The following is a 25,903-nucleotide window of genomic DNA, read 5'->3' on the forward strand; positions in this document are numbered from 1 at the left end:
GAGGTATTTTATTTTGGCTCAGCATCATCGCATGTGGATGTTGAGCAGCACCCTGTACCTCCCCCCTCCTGGGTGCCTCCCCTCCCCCCCGGGTCGTATGTGGCCATTTTTGATTTTTCTTTTAGTTTAGTTAGTTAAGTTTCTGTTTGATAGTTAGTTTAAATAGGTAATGTAGGTTTTCCATAGTTAGTGTAATTAGTTAATAGTCGAGTTAGTTTAAAATTTGTAGTCTATTGTGCTTTCATGTGACAGTGCGGTGCCTTGTGGTTTTTGAAGGCATCCACTGTCTGTTCCAGCTGGGCCCTTCATGGTTGTCTTGTGTATGTGTTTGCTGCTTGGGTTCCTTGACTCACATATGCCACTCCTGCCTCCCTTATCCATGGGCTCGCAAGGATGGTTCGGTGTTACAGAATTTTACACAAGGGCTTTGGACTGTCATATCTCTGGCATGTCTGGTGCTTTGTGACTTGTGTTGACACCCCTAGTGGGGATGATTTAGGTGTAATTGTCCACTGTTCAGCTTTTGCTAGATGGGGTGTGTCATGATTAATGTGGACATTGATTGCTATGCATTGTGTATTATGTCTCATATCTTTCCTGTACACGTGCTTGTTGCAATTCATGCTGTAGATAGTGTTCCACACTTTGGAAGTCAAAGACGGACTGATGGTGTGATTTGTGATGTGACTCTCTGACATGGTCAAGTAATGAGATGCCTGATGAGACACACACAGATCACTTTGATGCATTAATCATTTGTTTCATGCACTTTCTGCAGGGGGATGAGGCACCAGAGCACCTTTGCCAGCAGACATGGCCCATTGGACGACGGAATTCCTGACCCGTTTGTTGGTGCCCACATGCACATGTGTGCACGAGCAGAGCCACAGTGATTGCAGACCCACATCCTAGAACTGCTGACATGTTCCAAGGAAGTCCAGGCAAGGTGAGCATCACAGGGGGGCCACGACACAGCAAAGCTTGCACCAGGCGAGTTGCACATGCAGGCTTAGTCACAGCACTGAGGGTGAGCTTAGACGAATATTGGTGTTGAAGCACACAATGCAGCTCAGATGTGTTTGTGGACTGATGGCTGTTGATAGTAGGGTTGTCTGGGACACATGCAGGGGCAGTGGCACATACCCTGTGGTACACCAAGGTTCATTAAGGCACTTGTATCAACCATGTAGCCTCCCGAGACATGGAAAGGGGCAGCTCACAGGGACATACAGCAAGGGACATACTTGGGTGCAGTGCATGTCTATTCCACGTACTTCATGATAAATGCACTGCCAACTTTGTTTTGGTCATGGTGGTACGCAACTTGCTCTGTAGTCATGGCTTGCCATATGGGTCTGTCTGCTTACCCAGGGAACATTGCATGTTGTGTGAATTGTGACACATTGATGTTCCATTTGCCACGCACCCACCAGCGCCTGACTTACTGCATTGACTGTGTATGACCCGTCACAGGGGTGATGTTATATATGGGTACGAAGCATCGAGCACTGATTGTCTGTTTGTAGAGTAGTTTGTTGCTATGGGGCATGTTTTGTGTTGTGTTTTTGTGTAATTGGCACATACAGGTTGTTGACTGTGTCTCTCTTTGCAGCATTGCAGTGCTCCTGTAACCGGCCCTGAGAGTGCGCAGGCAGGAGGCCAGCACTCAAAACCAGAGCTAAGTGTCTTGTTGTTTTCCTTACAAACTGCCCTGCATAGGCTTGCTGGGGAGTGTACTGATGCATGGATGTATGTGTGGTCCTATTTGGTATGTTTTTTTCCCTAATCACCCGTAATCCTATGCAATTTTGAAACCTGTACCCTCTACCCGGTGTTCCTGCTTCCCGTGCCTATCCAAGCAACGTTCCCTGACCCTCTTTCCCCACTGGGGTTGCGGATGCCTGTGTAAGCCCCGAACTTGCAGGCGCCAAAACCCTAGTGGGGGTGGTTGGTTCGTACCACTCCTGAGCCTGGACTACAGAAGGCCATGACAATGATGTCCAAGTTTGTTTGGATTGTGTATGTGTTCATGCAGGTTGTACATTTTCGTGCATTCCCTAGTTTCATGTGTCATTCCTCCTCCCCTCACCTGCCACTCATTCCAGTCATCCAGTGTGTCTACACCTGTCCCGACTGCATATCCCTGAACCTCATTCCCCACCATGATCTCAGGGGCCTGTGTGAGTTTGACCTTGCAGGCACCCGGGACATGGTGTGGGTGGTTGTTTCATGAGACTCCCACGCCTGTACAGGGGACCTGTGACACTACACATCCATTCATGGTGCATCATCCTATGTCATGTACCAGACATGCCTCACATCCTGTCGTGACATTGTTCTGCTGTGCTACCTTGGTTGTTGCATCATTGTGGTACTACTTGGTGTTTGTGAGGTACTGCTACGTCAAGTCATCTACTGGAGGGTGTTTGGGTTCGTTTTCATGCCTTGGATTTTGTGATTTTGGAAATGAGTGTGGATTTTGAGGGTTCAGGCATCTTTTTACACACAAGGTGGGAGATGGACACGAAGGGTAAAGCTGATCCTGTGGCCAGGTGGAAATGAGGGTTGGAGGCTCCATGACCCAGGTGCAGTTGTTCAGTGGGTCATGGTCATTTGCGAGGGAGGGGGGGGGGTTGTTGTTGATAGTTGCATTGCCCTGCAGTGTGATGGGAACTCTGACATTGTAATGTTGTTGTCCTATGTACATGTTGTGTTCTGCTGATCAATGCCTGTTCATGTGTTGTGTTTTCCTTTCAGGTGCGAGGGGATAGTTGTGGTTTGACATGCTGGGGTGTACACATGGTGGATGTTCACATGTGATGTGTAGGGAACACTGATGGTCACTTGAGTGCACATGCATATGTGGAGTGCATGTCCCTGCAGAACCACACACTTGCACTCGGATGCACTCCATGTACTCCCACCCTTGCATATCCACGTGTACACTGTTTGCCTTCTGGTGCCCACTGTGTCCCGGCAGCACATTTTCTGTGACCGATTATGGTTCCAGTACATGCCCAATTCGATGTTTGATGTAGTATGTCACTTAGATGTGATGCTCAGGGTGTGCATCACACGCAATGGCTGTTCACTGTGCTGTGCGCTGAGCAGTGTGATGCAGGAGTAGGACACTGCACACATGAGCTGCAGTGTTACTTTTGCAATGCATAATGTGCATATAGACAGGCATTCATTGTGATGTTACGTCTACGACTGTTGCAATGCATTTGGAAACGACTTATTTTGGGTGGGACATTTTGTTGGTCTGTCATTTCATCTGATTCCGGGTCAGGCATCATTGTCCTATGCAACTGTACATTTAGGACATGGCAATGTGTACCTTATCGTTACTGCGTCGGTGTATGGGTATTGCTTGCCATGTCATGTTGATGTTTGGGAGGGTTTGACTGACATGACAGTGATGGCCATGGCCTGTTTTGCAGGTGTGTGTGATGCACACCTTGCATGTCCAGGTCATCCATTTCTCAGAGCAACTGGCTGGGGGTAGGTTTCTCTCCGCAGCAGGGCCCTCCCCCTGGAACAGACTTCCTGCCTGACTTGAACTTGAGGGGAACCATCGCCAGTTCTTGAAGCACCTCAAGACCTTCCTCTTTGCTTCTGCTTACTCTCTGCCTCTCCCTTGCAGAATTCTTCACTGGAACTGCACAGGAGCTGCTACTGGGACACTCTCACCAACCTCGGTCCCTGGCCCAGCCACTGTCCACTTGCACTGCCACCCTGGCAACCCCTGCACTGCAGTACTGTCTCTCTATCCCTACAGCCCTCCCTTCCCAGCACTTGTCTGCACTTACCTTTGCAGTTGCCACTAGGCGACCTATGTATTATTTTTTTGGCCTACTTCCCCTGTACTGGACTCCCCCCCGCCCTTCCCCTTGCACTTTTCCCTTCCCCCTACCCCTGCACTTGCACAATCTCAATGACACCTGGCCTAGTAGTACCGTTATCTGTGTTCCCTTGTTCCCCCCCGCCTCATTGCGCCTTGGAATACTTGTGTATGGCCCATGTCATGTTACATGTCATATGTGTGCATTTTGGTTGCACAGGATAGCTTGTGCTTAAGTAGCTAGGGATGCAGACAATGTGGCACTTCCATGGCAACTATCTCAGGGTGGTAGGGTTGTGACAGTTGACTGTCACTTTGTCATCATCGATTGTCACCTGGTATGTGCCAGGCCTGTGTGCGCTCCGCAAAGGGTGGGAGTTTAGGTGAAAAATGTGGCCACAAGCTGGGTCTGGGCTTCCTCGCCACGTGCCCTGTCCCCTCCCATGGGCAGCGCCTGTGCCTGTGGTTGGGGATGTGGGGGCACCACCATGTCCACCGGGACGCCCTGCCGTGTTGCAACATTGTGCAGGACACATGCTGCCACAATGATCCTGCACACTACTGGTGGTGCATAGAGTAGTTGCCCACCAGAGCGGTCAAGGGAGCGGAAACGTGACTTGAGCACTCCGAATGTGCGCTCCACTATGCCCCTGGTTGCAATATGGGCAGCGTTGTATCTTACCTGGGGTGGTGTGGTGGGGTTCCGGATTGGCGTCATCATGTGGTTGCTCAGAGGGTAGGCACTGTCCCCTGGGGAGGTGATAATAATTGAGATTATTAGGGTTGGGATATTTGTCTGTGTGTGACTTGCATGCATGTGCAAGGGCATTTGTACTGACCTAGGAGCCATGTGTCGCCATGCTGCCCAGCTTCCAGGGCCCGGCTCAGGGCGGACATTCGGTATATGAAACTGTCATGGGTGGAGCCAGGGTAGTTTGCATAGACAGAGGTGATGATTCCCTTTGCATCGCATACCACCTGTACATTGATGGAATGCCAGTGCTTGCGGTTTCGGTAGATGTGCTCAGTGGCCCTAGGTGGACGTAGGGCCACATGGGTGCAATCTATGGCACCGAGCACTTTGGGGAAGTGTGCCACCCTGAAAAAAATCTAGGACAACGGCCTGCCTTTCTGCGGGTGTTCTGGGCATGTATATGTGCCTGCGGACTGAGGGGCGCGCTGTCATGATTGCCAGTACCTGGTGTAGGCAGCGTGACTGCGTGGCCTGTGAGACCCCCCCACTATGGCAGTGGTCCGCTGAAACGACCCAGTGGCCAAAAAATGCAAGACATTGAGCAGCTTCTCCAAGGGGCTCAATGCTTGGGAGCAAAGGGTGGGGGATGTGAGGTCATCTTCCCACTCCCTGACCAGGTCTAGGATGATATGGGGTGGAAACCTATACCTGCCGTAGACCTGGTCGTCAGGCATCCCAAAAAGGCTTGTCCGTGGTGCAAAAATGCGTGCCCTGGCTATTCTCCTCCTCCTGCGGTGTCCCACGATCAGTGCAGCAACAAATGGGGCATTCATCGTCGCTGTATATACGCGTTTGTTGTTTGCGTGCACTTTTATGCTGTCCGTGGGACGCCTCCGTGTGGGCGGACTCGTTGACGCCTGTGCACGTCTTTTGCCGTGCACGGGTTTCCCGTATTCGGGTGTCATCGCGTGTGATCGGAGGGGAGCGAGCGTACACGCGATTGGCCTGGGTACGTGTGTTTCCGTGTGCGCGGGTAGTTCCACACGCGATTAGCCTGGGTACGTGTGTTTCCGGGTGCGCGGGTAGTTCCACACGCGATTAGCCTGGGTACGTGTGTTCCGGGGTGCCGTGAACTTTCACACGCGATTGGTTGAAATCCACGTGTGTTCTGTCATCACGTGCAATGAGGGATACACCCTCTCACGTCACGTCACAGACGCGCTCACGCGCTGAGGGCTTTTGGTCTAATGAAAATGCGTATGCGTGCAGACGCGCTTACGCGCTAAGGGCCTTTCCTCGAATTACACGCTGACGTGCAGATTTTTCACGTGCCAAATCACTCCGTATCAAGCTGGCCACGCGAAAACACACGGGAGACCACGCTCCTGCCCAGAAGGCCGAATCACTGCCCCCCAGTGCCCCGAGCAGCCTCCCACGTGCCATCTGCTGCTGCCTGCCTGCTGCCACCGTGCCCTGCCATTTGGTGCCTGCACATCAGCCATCTGCAGGGGTACAGTTGCTGTGTCCACCCCTGCTGGAACAGTAGACTCCCGACTGGGATACCATCGCTCCACAGCCCAGCCCCAGGACCCAGTTGCCCACCCACGCCTGCCTCGGGGGTCACCATGTCGGGGCAAGCACCATCTGAGACCAGTGGCGACCCCCAGACAGAGAGGCAGAGGGCCACCAGCTTCAGTGAGAAGGAAGTTGGTGTCCTGGTGGAGCATGGCCTGGGGCATTATGATGCCCTCTTCGGAAGACCACGCGCCAACAAGGAAGGACGGGAGAGGATCTGGGACGATGTAGTGGTTGCCATCAACGCGGAGGGGGTGGCAACCCGCGACATCAAGCACATCAAGAAGCGCTGGGAGGACTTGAGGTCCAGGACCCTCAATAAGGCCCGGCGCCTCGCGGAGGGGGGCCGGGCACGCCTGAGTGACATCCAGATGAGGGTCCTGGAACGCGTAGACCCAGCGCTCCACGCCCAGATCCTTCGGAGGCAGACCCATCTGGAGTTGAGCGGTAAGTGGCCAAGCATTGCTGTGTGAGACAGGGCATGTTGCAGTGTGCTGGTTGTCTGATACCTGCCTGTATGTGTGACATAGGCCATGTACGTATGTGTGTGTGCAGGGACATCATGGTCAGGCATGTGTGTACAGTGATGTGTGATCCACATGGTTGGTGCATGTGTTCTATTGCAACATGGGGGGCTCTGTGCGGAATGGACACATGGAAGCATGGCAGTCTCTGTTCCTGGACATGGGTGGGGGTGAGGGATGGGTGCTGGTCCCATGTACACGTATGGTGTCCATGTGTGTGTGTCTGACCTGCGTGTCTGTGACTTGTAAATGCCATGGATGCATGACACATGTCTGTGACAATGTTCAGATTCACTGATGCAGCCTAGTCATCCTTGTATCCACTGCGTCTGTGGTGTACGAGGCCAGATGGATGGAACTACGGTGAGGTGTGTGCATGTGATGGCAAGACCCATGATGCATGTGAGTTTAAAACCAACATTGTATGAATCATGAGTCCCTTGGTCATGTATGCCAATGTCCATGGCATGCGCCATGCCTGTTACTGTATGTGTTTTGCCTGCACTGACCCATGTGTTGTGGAGGGACATGATGGAAGTGATGTATGACAGTGCCACTCATCTGCTATTGCTTCCTGTCTAGGGGACCATTGTACAGTACCCTGATGCTTGTGTTCTATGTCTCCCTCTACACAGTGGCAAGTGAAGAAGAGGGCGGAGAAGGCGCTGTGGAGCAGAGCGGCGGGGATGCCGCCACGGCTGCAGCGGAAGGGGTGGGTGAGCCCCCACAGGGGCTTGCAACGGCGGAAGACGGCGTGGAGACATCCAGGTTGGTGGTTTCCACAGAGTGGGAGGAGGCCGCTACTGAGCCACACATGGCGCCTGGTGGGGGCATCCCCGCTGGTGCAAGTGGTGCAGTCCAGGGGCAGGAGGCAGCACAGGTTGCCGTGGAGGGGCCTGTGCATGTCACTGTCCCTGACACTGTGACTGCACCACCATGCACCAGCAGGGATGCCCCATCCCAGGCCCGTCCGCAGGTAGGGGAGATGTCCATGTCATCTGACACTCCTCTACCTGCGGACGAGGGTACCCCTCGCAGTGTGGAGAGGGTCCTGATTGGTGTCGCATTGCGCACGCCTGGCATTCGTGATGAGGTGCATGCTTCCCGGGAGGAGCATGCACATCATCACGAAGAGCACCGTGCGTACGTGAACCATTTGGGAGCCGCCATGGTCGGGGGTTTCCTACATGTGTGTGGCCTTCTGGCGACCCTCTCCTCCTCTGTGGAGGCCATGAGCCAGTCGTGCTCCATGCCGTCTTCCGGCCCAGATGCCACCAGGGCCCCCTATGGACCTGCCCCGACCAACGCAGCCAGCTCGGTGGGGACCCCATCCCTGCCACAGTCGGGAGTCGAAGGTCCAGCAGGGGTGGACACACCAGCAACTGTCCCCCTGCAGATGGAGGATGTGCCGGCATCATCTGGCAGGGCACATGCACGACGGCATCGGTGGATTCCATCAGCCTGGATGCCGTCGTGCTGGCAGAGGCAGTGGCGTCGGAGGCAGCAGCAGGCTCGACGTGGGAGGCATCATGGCTCGGGGCCATCAAGATCAGAGGGGCAGGCATCAGCCGGAGGGCAGGAGAACCCTGGGATGGCAGTGTCTTCCGTGTGGGAGCAGTTGGTCCAGCGGATAGGTGCGGAGCGGCAGCGGGCGGAAGAGGAGCGGCTCACCATGGTCAGGGCGGAGTTCTCCATGCGTCGGGCGTTGAGGCGGGCTGAGTGCCTCGAGGAAGCTCGCAGGGAGTTTGGGGTGAACACGGGGTTGTCCCTGCGAGACCTCGGGGCCAGGACAGAGTCCCGCCTCCGGGACATCGACATGGAGTTCGATGATGCCCTGGCCGGCAACATCACAGAGTGAGCCGCAGGACTTGCCCGCTGCCATTGTATATAGTTCTTTAGTTAGTTAGTGTTAGGTTTCCTTTATTTTTTAAGTTTTTTTCGGACCGCTCGGACAATGGCCACTTTTCTGTATATATTTTTTTTATTAGTTAGTAGTAGTAGGTTTCATTTATGGTGTTGGGCTCATGGACCCTGGGTTATTCTTGTGCATAGTTTGATGTTTGAAAAACATTTGTTGGATTTATATTTGTGTTCACCATGAGGCAATGGTTTTTCCTTATTTTTTCCCCCCATTATTTTGCTTTGGACTACATTAGTTTTTGGATTCCTTTGTTTTTTGATTTTTTCTATTAGTTCTCGGACATGGACCATTTGTTTTGTCATCCCCATTGTTGTGTGTTTTATTTCTTTACTTCATTTTCATCTTTAATACATATATTTATTACTTACATTTGTGGTATTTTCTCATTGGTTTCATGCATGTCATGATATGGGTTTTGACATTCACTTGCACCCATTGTGTATGTGTGTGTGACGGACATGTGTTCATTTACATACTTGGCATTGGGGTTGTATCATGTAATTGCATCTACTATGTGGGTGGATGCAATCCTTGGCTGGGTGTTTGTGCTGGGTATGCTGCCCATTACTGCCATGATTGCGTTTCGTCAGGACCTGGGTGCAAGGGGACATGAGTGGGGGCCTGCTGGGGTGTGGGGGTGCAAGGGGACATGAGTGGGACATGGTTGGGGGCCTGCTGGCAGGTGCCCCACAGTGCTGGGGGGTGGGGGTGCTGGGAGACATGGGTGGGGGCCTGGTGGAGGCTGCCCCTGGTGGCTGGGGGATGGGGGTGGTGGGAGACATGGGTGGGGGCCTTGTGGAGGCTGCCCCTGGTGACTGGAGGGGTGGGGGTGGTGGGAGACATGGGTGGGGGCCTGGTGGAGGCTGCCCCTGGTGACTGGGGGTGGGGGTGCTGGGAGACATGGGTGGGGGCCTGCTGGCAGGTGCCCCACAGTGCTGGGCGGTGGGTGTGCTGGGAGACATGGGTGGGGGCCTTGTAGAGGCTGCCCCTGGTGACTGGGGGTGGTGTGAGACATGGGTGGGGGCCTTGTGGAGGCTGCCCCTGGTGACTGGGGGGTGGGGGTGGTGTGAGACATGGGTGGGGGCCTTGTGGAGGCTGCCCCTGGTGACTGGAGGGGTGGGGGTGGTGGGAGACATGGGTGGGGGCCTGGTGGAGGCTGCCCCTGGTGACTGGGGGTGGGGGTGCTGGGAGACATGGGTGGGGGCCTGGTGGAGGCTGCCCCTGGTGGCTGGGGGATGGGGGTGGTGTGAAACATGGGTGGGGGCCTTGTGGAGGCTGCCCCTGGTGACTGGGGGTGGTGGGAGACATGGGTGGGGGCCTTGTGGAGGCTGCCCCTGGTGACTGGGGGGTGGGGGTGGTGGGAGACATGGGTGGGGGCCTTGTGGAGGCTGCCCCTGGTGACTGGGGGGTGGGGGTGGTGTGAGACATGGGTGGGGGCCTTGTGGAGGCTGTCCCTGGTGACTGGGGGGTGGGGGTGGTGGGAGACATGGGTGGGGGCCTTGTGGAGGCTGCCCCTGGTGACTGGGGGGTGGGAGTGGTGTGAGACATGGGTGAGGGCCTTGTGGAGGCTGCCCCTGGTGACTGGAGGGGTGGGGTGGTGGGAGACATGGATGGGGGCCTGGTGGAGGCTGCCCCTGGTGACTGGGGGTGGGGGTGCTGGGAGACATGGGTGGGGGCCTGGTGGAGGCTGCCCCTGGTGGCTGAGGGGTGGGGGTGGTGTGAGACATGGGTGGGGGCCTTGTGGAGGCTGCCCCTGGTGACTGGGGGGTGGGGGTGGTGTGAGACATGGGTGGGGGCCTTGTGGAGGCTGCCCCTGGTGACTGGAGGGGTGGGGGTGGTGGGAGACATGGGTGGGGGCCTGGTGGAGGCTGCCCCTGGTGACTGGGGGTGGGGGTGCTGGGAGACATGGGTGGGGGCCTGGTGGCAGGTGCCCCACAGTGCTGGGGGGTGGGGGTGCAAGGGGACATGAGTGGGGGCCTGCTGGGGGGTGGGGGTGCAAGGGGACATGAGTGGGACATGGTTGGGGGCCTGCTTGCAGGTGCCCCACAGTGCTGGGGGGTGGGGGTGCTGGGAGACATGGGTGGGGGCCTGGTGGAGGCTGCCCCTGGTGGCTGGGGGTTGGGGTGGTGGGAGACATGGGTGGGGGCCTTGTGGAGGCTGCCCCTGGTGACTGGGGGTGGTGGGAGACATGGGTGGGGGCCTTGTGGAGGCTGCCCCTGGTGACTGGGGGTGGTGTGAGACATGGGTGGGGGCCTTGTGGAGGCTGCCCCTGGTGACTGGGGGGTGGGGGTGGTGGGAGACATGGGTGGGGGCCTGGTGGAGGCTGCCCCTGGTGACTGTGGGTGGGGGTGCTGGGAGACATGGGTGGGGGCCTGGTGGCAGGTGCCCCACAGTGCTGGGGGGTGGGGGTGCAAGGGGACATGTGGCTTGGCTGGGGGGCATGCCCATGGTGGATGGGCTGCCTGCGGGACATGACCAGGGGTGCAGGTTTGTCCCCTGTGGTGTGGGCTGCCTGCAGAGGTTGTGGACGGGGTAGAGGGGAGACCTGGGAGGACCCACACTGGCAATTCACCTCTTCAACTTCCCGCACACCCACGTAATACACTGCCCCACTCGCACAGGCCCAATCGCGTGTAGGATTTCTCGCGCACCCCTGAAATACACGTACCCAGGCCAATCGCGTGTAGCATTTCTCGCGCACCCCTGAAATCCACGTACCCAGCCCAATCGCGTGTAGATTTTCTCGCGCACCCCTGTAATACACGTACCCAGGCCAATCGCGTGTAGAAGTTCTCGCGCACCCCTGAAATCCACGTACCCAGGCCAATCGCGTGTAGCATTTCTCGCGCACCCCTGAAATCCACGTACCCAGCCCAATCGCGTGTAGATTTTCTCGCGCACCCCTGTAATACACGTACCCAGGCCAATCGCGTGTAGAATTTCTCAAGCACCCCTGGAATCCACGTACCCAGGCCAATCGCTTGTGGCATTTCTCGCGCACCCCTGAAATCCACGTACCCAGCCCAATCGCGTGTAGATTTTCTCGCGCACCCCTGTAATACACGTACCCAGGCCAATCGCGTGTAGAATTTCTCGCGCACCCCTGGAATCCACGTACCCAGGCCAATCGCTTGTGGCATTTCTCGCGCACCCCTGAAATCCACGTACCCAGCCCAATCGCGTGTAGATTTTCTCGCGCACCCCTAAAATCCACGTACCCAGGCCAATCGCGTGTAGCATTTCTCGCGCACCCCTGAAATCCACGTACCCAGCCCAATCGCGTGTAGATTTTCTTGCGCACCCCTGTAATACACGTACCCAGGCCTATCGCGTGTGAGAACACCCGCACACCCCTGAAATACACGCTCCCCGCTCTGCGTTTGCTGCTGCCCTTTGCGCTGGATTGGGAATTTTGATGGCTTTTCCCTGCGCGAGGGGCGTTCTTGGGGGCGTAACTGACGCTGCTGCAGGGTCGCTGCGCCACTCTGCGCCACGGCTGGTTGTGGATGTTGGAATCCATGAATACGCTGTGCGCCTGAATGTGTTTCGGCGCACGCGGCTGGCGCAGACTACTGCACGCGCACACTGTGCGCCAGCCGCGTGCGCCACTTGTGCGCCGAATTCTATGAATTACCCCCTGACACTCTTCGAATTTAAGAATGCTTTCTTAAACTTTCATTAAACTACAAAAGTGGTGCTGCAGTCTTAGAAATGCTTTATTTATAAAGGGGGAAAGTGTGCAATGGAATTTAACGGCACTGTATTTTAACTCCTTTTTTTGTCCTGCTAGTACTGTGCTGCTGGGAGGGAGAATCCCCTCTATGTGGCTGCCCTGCATTCCTGACAGTTACTAGGGCTGTTCTCAAGCCATAAATGAGGCACATGAACAAGAGGTTCAAAAGCCTTTGTTTAAAGGTCTCAAGAGACATCATGGGCCTCATTACACGGTAGGCGGTAAGGGTTTACCGGTACCGGTATTTTACCGGTACCGGTAAATCCTTACCGCCTTACTACGAGGTCCCTTTGCGGGCGTTAAAAACCAACCCGCAAAGGGACCAGTGGAGCTAATTACGGTACCGCAATTTGCAGTACCGTAATTAGCACCTTCCCCATTCCCATAGAGCCCTATGGGGCAAAAATGGGAATGGGGAAGGGCAATGGTGAAAGGGGGAATTACCGCCCTGCCAACCTTGGAATGGGGCAGTAATTCCCCTTTCCTCCAAGGCGGTACCGGTAAATTGCTGGCATGAACCATGGCACTAATAGCACCATGGTTTACCGCCTACCGTGTAATGAGGCCCAAAGACTTAATTATTTTGACCAATTTTCTTTTGATCGGAAAACCGGCATTGTAAAGGTCTTTTTCTCTTGAAACCTTTAAAATGCTGTTTCCCCATTTTGTTTACATATTCGGGGGGTTTCACCCCGATCCCCCATAGTTCCTGCCTGCCCACCACACCCCACTCCCCCAAACTAAAACAAGTACTGTTAGGCAGCATCATATGCAGTACCCTTTGGGAACACCACACACAATTAAGAATACAAGTCACAGTACAAATTCACCTTTGGTACAAGCCTGTACTACACAGTAAAGTGGTAGCGATGGCTGAGCAGCCAGACTTATCTCAAGAGTAAAGTGAGCACTATCAATAGTTAGACAATTGACAGTAATTACTATGGTACAAACAAACACTGACTCAAGGTCTCTGAGTAAAAGAATATACATTTATTTACACATCAGTTGTAAAACAATTCACTAAGTGAAGCAGCAGAAAAATCACACTCTTAATATATTACACAACCCCCAATCAATTCTGGACAAGTTAGGCTCAAAATGAAGTGTGAGCAAAATGGCACTCCAGCAATTTAAAAGGGAGGCAAAGACAAGGTTATACAAAATTAAGCAGCACCAACAAGTATGTAGGCAGGGCAATCTAGAAAAGGCTTGCTACAATGAGGATTCAAATTAATAGGCCTGGGCCAGTGTTAATGGTACAGTGTTTTTGCAGAGGATCACACTGTTCAGAGTAGTTTGCGGTTAAGTCTTTGCCAAGAGTTCAAAACGAAGTTGGTCGGAAGAAAAGTTACTTAAAATAGTAGAGAAGGACAAGCCCTCGGATTGGCGAAAGATTTCAAACACTTTCACAGCGGTCGGACGGAACGACCAACTAGGTTAGAACAGTACCTTAAATGAAGAAGAAGGCTGTAGCTGAGGCAGAAGTTCCTGGCAGGTCCTGCAGGCTGACGGTTCCTAAAGCGACTGTCTGACTGACACAAAGTAGGAAGACTGAAGGTCCTGCACTACCCAGGGAAGAAACCAGCAGCAGAGCAAAGCAACGAATAAAAGGTGCACTCCTTAAAATCCAAACAGGGTCTGGTCCTCCTGGCTATCCGGGTCACTGCAGCTATGCATAGCAAATTCAACCAGGGGATAGAGGCCTTGCTTGGTGTTTGGAAAACTGGTTGGTTCCATCAGCTCAAGGGAAGAAGATTCCTTGCAGATCTTCTCTGTCGTCGAAGTTTGAAGATTCGACCCGCAGCAGTGCTGCACCAGGAGGTTCAGCCGTGGTCCTCTTCTTTCAGCTTCTTTTCGGTTCTCTCGATCCAGTGGCGACTCTGCCTTCCAAGCCCCAGAGACCTGCGTTTTATGCAGTTTTCCCCCATTCACGCAGCCTGGCTGTCAATCACACATCAGGGTGGCTGTCCTAGCGGGACAGTCACCACAGCCAATCATACAAAGTGTGACATGGGTCTCCAAGGAGACCCTGTGCAGGGAGTCCAAAACCCCTCCCTCACATCCTGTCCCCTTCAGACATTCAGGCACCTTAGGAGGGCTTCTGTGCAGAAGCCCGCCAAAGGACGGCGAACAAAGGAACCAAACCTGGTTTGGCGTGCAGAGTAAAACACGAGAAAGACCTTTAAAAAAAGAAATGGTGAATAAACCCAGCCGGAACCAAATAAAAGTAAATGGGGTCCAGCGGATTTAAGTTCGGGGCTACTAATTTAGCCTAAAGCAGTATCAAGGCTATTTAAATAGACCGCGATAGGAAAAATAGGGTAGATACCACTGCCACCAGCCACATCTTAAAGCAAGGGGAACAAAATAATGTTCCATGAGAAACAGACAAAAATGGATAACTATTAACCCTTTCCAGAACTCTATGTAAGATAGTTTGTACTGGGTCTATGAATTTAAAAAGACTAATAAAGTCAATGGCAACTTTACATGCTCTGGGAGACAGTAGTCAGTCCCATAAAATGGAGTTTAAGGTGGGAAGTATGAAAAAGACAATCCTGTGTCACTGCACTAAAGGTGCTGTGTGACACACACTAAAAAGATGATGCCTATGGAGTAGGTGAAGCTCCACAGTCTATAAACACAAAAAATGTTAAACACACACAGCAAAATACATGTAAGAGTGGGGTAAAAAGGGTCACACTCTAAGCAGGTGAAAAAAAAAATCCTAGAAATCCAGCAAAGCTGATGAGGGATTCAGTAGGTAAGGGAAATTAGCCATTCTGGAGAATTCTCCCTAACACGTACATACACACACACCAACACCCTTGCACCTACGAACCCCCATCTCTCAGCCCCATACCTGATCCACCACCCTCCACTCCCCCAAACCAAAACACATACATACACACACCAACACACACGCCCCAACACACTTACACATTCTCCTGGTCCTGTGTTTCTGTGTTCCGACCTGCCTGTCAACCCCTGCGCACACCCGTGTGTAGCATGGGCATGACAGTTGAATGTAGGAAGACCACTCCATGCGGTCATGGAGGGGTCTTTCTAAATCCGTCTTTAAGTGGAAAGATCTTTTTAAAAATATCTTTTCATTTAGGACCGCAAAAGCAGAGGCTTTCATGTCCCTACGCCACATTCTTTCTTGATCAGAATATGGTGTTTGTAAGTAAAGTGTTCCTCCTTCAGGGAAGAACACTTTCTGATGTTTGCATGCACCTCAGAATTGACTCCTCGGTCAGTAGCATACTTTCAGAAGGGGAAAGGGGATCCAGCTTGTCCCACCACAAGGCTTCACAACACAGACATTTTGGAAATTTCAGAGCAGCCTGGGACTTTCCCCCCGGCTGCTACCTCATCAAGAGTGTCCTGAGGCTGGCAGAAAGTTCCCAGTCTTTCGTTCTTCAGTCGTCCCGGGTAGCTAGGCTTTCACACTTGCTTTTGTTTTTAACAATGCAATATAACTTAATAGATGCATCCGCTCACTGTTCCATTTTGGCCTTTTTATGAAGCAGGTTTTTCACAATCAGGGCTGCCATGAACAGGACAAAATGTAGATGACAAAAGGCACCTTAACAAAGGGCTCGCAATTAGTGTTGTCAAAAATGTATTTTCTTAGCAGCACCTTTCTGAGGCATGAATGTATAGCTAATTTGCACAGTGATAGGATTTTTTTTTTATTAAAACCCCCTAAAAGCCCTCAGAGTCCTACTAAATTTGAGTTTGATACAAAGGCAAATAAATAGAGTAGCGCAATAACGTGCTTTTTAAAGATATATTTATATCCATGATTTCTACTAGTTTGATGTGCAAAAAAAGGGTTTGTTTTTAGGTGGGTAGTCTGGTATTCTTAACATCAGTCGTAACAGCAAGATGGAAGTGTGTGACAAACAATCTCTATACCAAGGTGACCTTACTAGAAAATGTCCCATGTCTTTTAGTGTGAATCTCAAAGTGCTAAGAGTACTAAACCAGAATGTTATTTTACACTTCCATTGTGTTGCATGTTGGGACTTGCAGTTTTATAATCAGAATGTGGAAATAAAGCAAAATTATATCTTTTTGGGCTCAACATGTTTCAATTTAGATTTATATATTGTCAGGTTAAACTGCTATGTGATTTGTGTAATTAAGACACTTGTTAAAACAGTATTATTGTAGTCTTTGTAAGCAAACTCTTACATATGTGTACAAGTAAAACTTGGAAGGTGTCAAGTGTCTAAATTGCAGAGTGGATTAAAACCTTGACTAACTGTTTAACCAAAGTGTGTGATCATGGGCAAATCATCAATTCTCGCTGTGACTTTGATGAATCATTATAGCCCTTAGAAGGGATTAAGTTAACACTATTAAAAGAAAGCTCCCTTACAATGGCCCTCATTACGACCCTGGCGGAAAGTGACTGACCGGACCGCCACAGCGTAAATAGCGTTTCCGCCATTGCACGAAGGAGCAAAGTGCGGCCCATTCCGACCCATCGGGCACGAGCACCACGGCATGGCGGAAGTGCAAAGTCCGCGATGGCGGAAATGACCCCAAAACGGCCCACACCGCCGCCGTACGGCGCCCTAGGTGCAATACCGCCACCCCTCTTAGCGGTCACCGCAGTGTGCGCCTACCGGAAAGTACGGTGACCGGAAATATACGGAAACGGAAGTTAAAACATGGCCCCGGAACGGGAAACATCCCGCCGTACACCTATAAAACCACTAAAACCACACAACCACTAAAATCACTACCCTGAAACACACCCCAACCCGTCATCCACCCTAGCGAAACCAAGAAAAATGGGAAAAGTAGCGAAGAAAGCGTGCGACCGCAAGCGGCAGGTCCACTTCTCCCGTGAGGAACTCACCGTGCTAACAGAGACCCTCCAGGAGAATGCTGCCGTCGTCTTCTCCACGCAAATGACCAGAACGGCACTTGCAAACAAGAAGGCCATATGGGCTCTGGTGGCACAGCGGGTAAGTGCGGTGGGGACCGCACCCCGCACCCCACAGCAATGCCGCAAGCGATGGGACGACTTGCGGATACGCGTCCGCAGCATACTCTCTGCCAACCGCAACATTGCCACAGCCACCGGGGGAGGTCCAGAATCACCCATCAAGTTGACCCCCTGGGAAGAAATCTGTGCGTCCACCATCGGAATGGAGAGCATAGAGGGAGTCGGAGGGATGGAGAAAGGAGTGCAGACATCCGAAGATTCAGGTAGGGGGGCCAAATAAAAAAATGCCAAATCCACACAGTCCATCCATGTGAAGTACCATGCGTCCACATAGTGCTACAGAAACACATGTCCAGGAGAACGTCCACACACATAGGCCTGATAGCGCACGTTAAAACCCACAATAAATACATAAATAATTAAAATCCCCTAAAACACGCACTACACGTGCAGCAGGCACACCCTAACTGCAGGCTGCCAAACAACTGCACCCTCACTCCACACACAAATGAAAGCACCTCCAAGGCCCCGACCCAAATCACCCTCAGGTACCACTCCAATGCATGTGATACAATGCCATTCCAATTCCCACAGACCCATCAATAACCCTCGCCCTCCTTTACTCCACCACAGGGTCCGATCCAAACGACGAGCTTCAGGACACCCCTACCAGCACACCTGCAAAGAGGGCCAAGACCAACGGCCAGAGACCCTCCACCTCAGCTGCACGCATCAAGACACGGCAGCAGCACAAATCAGGTGGCAGCACAGAGGAGGGAACATCAACAGGCACCCCAGCAGCCAGCATGGGCACACCACCACCACCACAGGTCCCCCCAATGGATGCCACAGAAGGCACTGCCTCTGGTGGCAGCAGCACCATAGGTGACACCCCATTGATGGCAGCATGCTCGGACACCGAAGACGGGGATGTCGAAGTCAGATCCATCCATGACCTGTCCCAATCCCCCTGTCTGTCCCATCCCGTACAACATGAGGATACCACGCAGGGGCACCCACAAGACGACGACTGGCCATCCCCCACAAGCCCTGTGGCAAGGCAACATGAGGACAACAGCCCCTCTGTGACACCCCCGCAAATGGCCATGGCCCAGCAGAGGCAACAGTCCCTCGACCAGTTAATCGTGCAACAGCAGCAAATGGCCACGCTCCTCAAGGACCATGCCGATGAATGTGGGGGCACTAAGGCAGACATAGAAACATCAACTGAGACACTTAGGGCAGAAATGGAGAGAGGTACAGAGACGCTAAGGGCACAAATGGAGAGAAGCACCGAGAGCCTGAGGGGGGAACTGCATGCGACGTCCAAAGACGTATGTGCCAAACTTGCCGCAGTGCGCCGTGTGCTCACTGAGCTCTCGCAAACCCTTAGGGACATGCATGGACGTGAGCAGGCAGAGACATCATCCGTTGCAAGTTCCGTCCAGGGCAGCCCCCAACGTAGATCTGGGAGGAACCTGCGCTCCACAGGCAGGGGTGCCCCTGATACCCGCAGAGGGGGCTTGCAATAGCGACAGCCCACTGACAATGAGCATCTTTGGACACTGGTGTTCGGGGGGGAGGTAGGAGGGTGGAGGGGGTGTGTTGGGCTCACTTGGGTGGCGGGTCGATAGGGTGTTCAACATGATATCACATATGCCATAAACAGTGCACGATCAACCAATGAGATGTGTGGACATTGATCTTTGTGTACTAGGCCATCATAGGCGTACAGTCCATATTGTGCATGTCCCAGACACACACAGTGCCACGAGTCCCGTGTCCATGTATCAGCCACCAGGCGTGAGTGCTAGAAGCATGCATCAATGAGATGCTGACGAATGTCACGGGCCTCCGGTGCCTCGCAGACTCCATGAGGTGCTGCCACATCCCCACCCTCATCATGACCATCATCAGGTGCTTGCAGTTCTGCGTCAGGGGGCATGGGCACATTTCTACGTACGCACATGTTGTGGAGCATGACACATGCCATCACCATCTTTGCAACCTTCTCATGGCGGTACAGGAGTGCCCCGCCAGACCTGCTGAGGCAGCGGAAACGAGTCTTCAGTAGGCCGAATGCCTGTTCAATGACTACACGGGTACGTGAGTGGGCATGGTTGTAGTCCTCCTCATGCTGGTCCTGTGGGTTCCGGACTGGTGTGAGGAGCCATCTCTTCAGTGGATACCCAGCATCACCTGTATGTGGACGAGAAACGCATGATGTGGAATGCCATTGCTACGTACGCACACCCCCCCCTTCCTGCCAGGTCATTGCCAAATCACATACCACACATATTCATGCATGTAATGAGACTCTCCGAGTAGCCAGGATCTGTTCCCTGCGTGTCGCTCCATGTAGCGTGGTATTGTAGAGTTCCTCAAGACCATAGAATCATGGGTTGATCCAGGGAATCGGGCACAACAATGTGTAATGATCCTGTTGGAGTCACACACCATTTGTACATTCAGGGAATGAAATTGTTTTCGGTTGCGGTACTGGGCCTCCATGGCATGTGGGACGACCAATTCAACATGGGTGCAGTCGATGGCACCAATGCAACCCGGTATGCCGGCAAGTGCATGGAATCCCACTTTTGTGTTGGTAATTTCCTGCTCCGAGCGTGGTAGAGAGATGTAGTCGTCTGCGTGCTGCAGGAGGGCATCGAGCACTTGCAATAGTGTCCGTGAGAACAGTGGCTGAGAAATGCCATGCAACTGTCCGACTGTGTGCTGGTAGATGCCTGTGGCCAGGAAGTGTAGTACAGACACCACCTTCAGTAGGGGTGGGATGGCGGTTGGGCTATCTATCATGCTGACAAGGTCAGCCTGTGTCATGTCCACAATGGCGGCTATGGTGTCCCGGTCCAGACGGTAGAGGGTGTGGATCTGCTCATCAGTGAGGTTGAACGGATGTGCTCGGAGGCGTGGGATTGCGGGCTGCCTGCGTGGTGGTAGTGGCTGTGCTGGCTGCCCTTGCTGGCCCTGCCTTGGCCTCCTCCTCCTCCTGCGTCTCCTCCGTGCGGCCGGTTGTAGTTGGTGTTCGTCTTCTTCTTGGAGTTGGAGTACTTGCAGTGCTATCAGGTCCCCCAGGGCCAACATCGCGAGTCCTGCCGGTAGCATTTCGGTGTGGTTGTGGGAGGAGACTGGCTGTGCAATTTATGTGTTTTCAGGCTGTATGGCCTCCACCTGTGGTGATTAATTCCACCTGTGCAAACTGCTCTCCCCTTTGGCCGGGCACGTCCCGCGCACAACGCTGCAATTCGGGGAATGGCATCTTGCTATTGCAATCATGTATTTGTACCCGATGGCCGTGTAAGATTGGTTGATATGTTCATTCTGCTGTGGTCCCATTGTTTCACATACTATCTGTGCAGTCGCGAACAGACTTGTGAAGGGTCAGTGGAACGTAGTACTCGAGTAACGGTGGGCCCTCATGCATCACTGTACCGAGTTGCAACGACGGGCGGGGCGTCCCATTTGTGGGTGAAGGCAGTTGCCATTTTCACACACAGCCGCACTCGATGGAATAATTAGTGATTTCAAACGGCCACAGATGCCTTTTCGACGTGATGTTGCAAATGAGGAATTCGAAGGGCGGCGCTTTCGGTTTCCAGCTAGCGGCGAGGAGATGCCCACAGGTCTGACTGCAAATATAACGTTCTATTGTTCAATGTCCTTGAGACAGGGGCCATGGCGAGGAAGCAATGATTGATATGAATAGTTTGGGATGCGCAATAGCTACGTGGCCGATGAGGCCGGCCGTTCCCAAATACATGTTACTTCACGACACTGGAATTACGGGCTGGGGCACTGTGGATTTTGCAGGCTGCATAACGCACAGACTCAATGGATGTTTCTAATGTCATGTGAGTAATTATTCAGGCGTTTTGATCCCGGGATGAGGGAATGATGAATGGATGCATGGGCAGGTGATTTGATACAGAGTTTGCCATGTACAGGGCTTCTTGGGATCTATCCGCCTCCCCTACGCTATGTGATGCAGGGCTGCCATAGTGGGACCATCGTCTATCTGGCCTTGTTGAGCCCTCCCTGTCTCGACGCGCCCTCAGACACTTGTGTCCATGCACGTTAACATTCCCATCTGATGGATTCTGTTTTGACAGAGGCATGCACAGGTACACTCGTTTGTGATGGTGTTTGCACCTCGATATAGATGGTTATGAGTCGCAAGTGGTTTTGGGGTGGTGATGATCCTTTGGAGTGGGCTAGCATGCATATGGCTGTGGATTTAGTGTGATCATTGAAGTGAGTTGTTGGAATGTAGTTCTGATGGCCATTCAGTTCTTTTTCTTTTCTTTTGGTTGACAGGTATCTCCTCCCCTTTTGCCACTGCCATCTGTATGCCACTCCTGCAGATGGATTTTACTCCGGACACCTGCTGCTTCGTGTTAATCAGTGGAGCAGCATTACGATCTTATGGGACGATCGCCAATGGCCCACATGCCCTTACGCAGTACTGGTGGCTCGGAGCAACATTTCGGCCTTTCAGCTGGACTAGTGCCTCCCCATTGGGACGGCCCTGCGGTTGTGTGCGCTTCCATGTTGCCTTTTCGTACGTGAATGTGGCTCTGTGTACCATGAGGGAACAGGGCGTCACACAAGTAGTGGCTGGTCATTTCTTGCGGATGCAGCACACAATGGTGAAAAGTGTTTTGGAGTTCATGGCCTGATGGCTGTATGGGCTTGGTGATTTTGATGTGCATTAAATTTCTATTCTGATTTGGCCCGTGTAGCGTTTTTCTTTGCAAGTGATGTGGCATATGCCTATTTGGGGGGCGATGTATTGTGGGGAGATCTGCATTGGGTTCCAGCTTCGGAGTTTAGTTGCGTGGTACTGTACTGGGCGCGTTTGCCTACGAAGCCCGTGAGGTCAGGGATGGGGGCTGCCAATATGACAGTTTGAATGTTGTCATGCTCAGGGGCGGGGGATTGGGTTTTGTGTAACAGATGCCGGTCAGCCAGGTGGACTGGTGGAATGATGTGATTCTCGGAATATTGCTGGTCACAGGTGCCTGTGTTTGCGTGCGTTTCTTGGTGGGGGACTGTGGTCATGTCCATTGGGATGGCTTCTGTATTCGTGCCATCTGTGCCCTGCAGCTCCCATTGGCCCCTGTTGTGTTTCTTTTGTTCGTTGGCATGCATGGGTGACTTGTACATTTCAATGGTTGCATTGTGACTTCATTGCACCTACGGGGAGTTGTACTTTGTGGGCAGGGAGCGGTGTACAGGCACTCAGTGGGGCCGTTTACGGTTGATTCGCGATGCCGTACTTCTCACCATGGCGGAATGGTACATTCCGCCATGCTTCATGGCGTTAGGTACATGTCCGCTAGGGTCGGAATTGGCGTACCCTTGCGCCATGGTGGTGTTTGCGGTTTGGCATGGCGCGCGCGCGCGTGCTTGGTGCAGTTAGCGTTGGCGTTCACTACGGTGTCGCTAATGGCTTCGTACTTTGCGGTGACGGGTCATAGTCGCACCGAGCGCTATTCGATGGCGGTATTGCATTTCCGCCATCGTTTTCCGAATTCCGCCAGGGTCGTAATGAGGGCCATTGTGTCGGATCTAATGTTTTAAGGGACAAAATAGTCCCATAACACTTGATTTCACAGGCAGCTATATAGTCTCACTAGCTGGTCACTGCACAAGAAATTCTAAAATAGTGGACTGACTGTACCAAAACCAACATTACGTTTCTCTCTTGCTGCTCCCAATCACTGAAGTTGCTTGTTTTGCCCTCTTAAGCGGTATTATTTATCCTTGCACTGCACATCATTTGCTGTTTTCAGGAGTTCCTGGAGCTTTATGATCTGCAATAGGTGGGGTAGAGGACTGAACAAGAATCAGATGGAGCAGAGAAAGGTTGCTTTGTTGCAATTTTAATATATGCATATCTGAAAAGATAGGGCTTTCTGTGGTATGTAAGTGTTACCTGTTGTGTGAGTTGTCTTAAGCAGTGGTTAATGTACGCTTCCTGTTGTGGTTGTCTGTGCTGTGTGTCAGAGTGGTGTTTAAGGAGTCTGAGGTAGGTTAGTGTGGTTTTCATTTATTTTATTTTTATTTATTTGTATTTATAAAGCGCGCTGTCAGCCCTGGGGCATCAAAGCATGTATAGGGAACATTAGTGTAGGCAAGTGTCTTCGGGTTATGTATGTTCCATTGTGTAACCTGTCTTGTTTTTGCGCTTGAGTTGTGTGTCGAGATTTCTTGTCTGTTATGGTGGGAGATAGAATGCTTTTGAGGTGGTTTTATTTCCCATGGCTAGCCCAACAAACCTCCCAATAATTGAGGACAAACTCTTTCACTTTGGAAACATCCCATATGGTCAAATGTATTTGTTTATATCCATGCAAAATATCCTTTCTACCACGGTTACCCCGTATTATGCCATGTTTTAGGATGTTAGGCTATGTAAAGCTATGTAAGGTGACATTGCGCTATAGTGCAAATTCAGGGCCCACAGTTTCTATTCTGTTATCTGGGACCTCCCTTCTGACTGCCCACTGACTCCTCTAAGACTCTCAAACTGTAGTGCTGCTCATTTTTACATGGGATTTTGACAAAATGCAGATGACCATGCACCATGGACTAGCAATTGACAAAGCCGATATTTGAAGCGTATTTCTACTCCTCAACCCCCAATTTTTCATTGAAGTGCTGCCCCTTGCAACAGACAGAGCAAACAATGGAGGGGTAACACTCGCATCACAAAAAACGCACATCATAGAGCTCTAAGCTCGGCCAATCTTTCTTTGCTCTGCATTCCTCACTTCCTCTGTACTCATGTCAGAGGAAGGTCTTACTCTGTGCTCGGTCCTACCCTTTGGAATGCTCTTCCTTGTGAAATACGTAACATCCCTCATGTTCTCCCTTTTCGTAAATGCTTAAAAACCTTTTTTATGCTAGTACCCCTGGAGGTCCTCCTTCGCTTGTTCTCTCAGCGCCTCAATGCCTTAATGGTCTTGGTTGTGTTTTAAGTCTTAAAACAATACAATACAATCTCCTTATAAGTATTATAAATGAATGTATGATGAGCAAATATTTTTTACATGATGCATACTTTAGTCAAACAATGACCATAAGTCGTCAGTTTATCACAAAGACTCTTCTTTGGGGTGTCTGTCTTGGACTTATTTAGGTGTGTAGGGCTGTGTAAGGAGATCTCAAGTTTCCCATTGCCATTTGTGAAATAATTAATAATTCCTGGCTTTTCGGCTCACAAAAAAGAAAGAAAATGTATGTTTAAAAAAGTGTGTTTTGTAAGGGGATTCAATTCAACACTACAGCTAAGTCAGCGCCTAGTCTATAATACTGAATGAAAACCCTTATTGATATATCTTTAGGTCCAGTTCATGCGTTCTGGATGACTACCCCTATATAACACCCCTCTCTTGGAATCCCCCTGACCCCACTGAGCCAAGAAGTAGTTCTGTTTTGCAAGTTTAAAAGGTTTATTTGATAATTTAAACAATAGATATATATATGACACTTTATAATAAATTAATAATTGAATAGCACACTTAATCTGATATGGTAAATATTAACAACGGAGAATCTGGCGCTAGCACACTTCTTTATAATGACTAATGAGTTAACATGAAATGGATAAGGTAGCACACTGGTAAATAGGAACAAAAGTATAATGTGGTAGAGGATGCTTTATGTAGCTCAGGTGGATGCAATATTCAATGAATGAAATGCAGTATAGAAATACTCAATATGATTTCAACAAAACAATGTAATCACTTTTCTCTGGCAATCCCCTCCCCCCCTTGATGCAAGGCAAGGAAATGGAAGGAAAACACACAGTTCTCAGAAATGCAATCAACTGTAATTCAGTTCAATCCAGCAAGCTTTATACAACAGAAAACAGATAGGAGTTTTTGAAATCACAGGCCCAAATGCTTTGATATGTGCTAGCAATGGATGAGAAATATGCTGGAAACGCTTTGAATTCCCTTTCAGAGGTTCAGGATGAGTGGTATCTAGTTAATATTAGTCCAGGCTCACACTAGCAATGATGCAGGGATAGTTAACAGGTTAAACGAATTTCTGGCAAATGGAAATCAGGCAGCAGCAGTTTTTTTACATGTGAAGAAATTGCAAATCGCGGCAAAATTCGCGGATGCGCCGAGCGCTATTACAAAGGAACCGCAAGGACTATCTCTACCGTTTGGGGTCCTAGGAAAGCCTAGGATCTCAGCTTCCAAATGAAAGTTATTGCAAGTCTCTAGCCCAAACGGTTGCGGAGATATGAGTAATTTAGTAAAGGTCGTTTTTGGTTTTGTAAATTTTAAACGCACACTTTTTCAAAATGACAAATTTTACTAGAAATGACAGGTGACAGATAGGAGGCAGTTCTACTTAGGTTAAATAGATTGAATTAGATGAATTTAAACTAAGAGATGTGTTCTGAGTTTTGCTAAGTACTCACAAGAGATTTTGAACAGGAAAGCGACTTGGTCACGATCTTCAGTCTGGTCAGGTCTTTCCGGATTCTGCTCACAGCGCCTGGTCTCTGGAACTGCTCACAGGGGTCTGGTCTCTGCTAGGCACCGGTTCTTTGGGTCTCTCTGCTCTGGATAGATTGAAGTCTCTAGTTTGGCTTTCTGGAGTTTGATGGAG

Source organism: Ambystoma mexicanum, chromosome 5p (assembly GCF_040938575.1).
Source record: "Ambystoma mexicanum isolate Mex_15411 chromosome 5p, UKY_AmexF1_1, whole genome shotgun sequence".
NCBI classification, from domain to species: Eukaryota; Metazoa; Chordata; class Amphibia; order Caudata; family Ambystomatidae; genus Ambystoma; species Ambystoma mexicanum.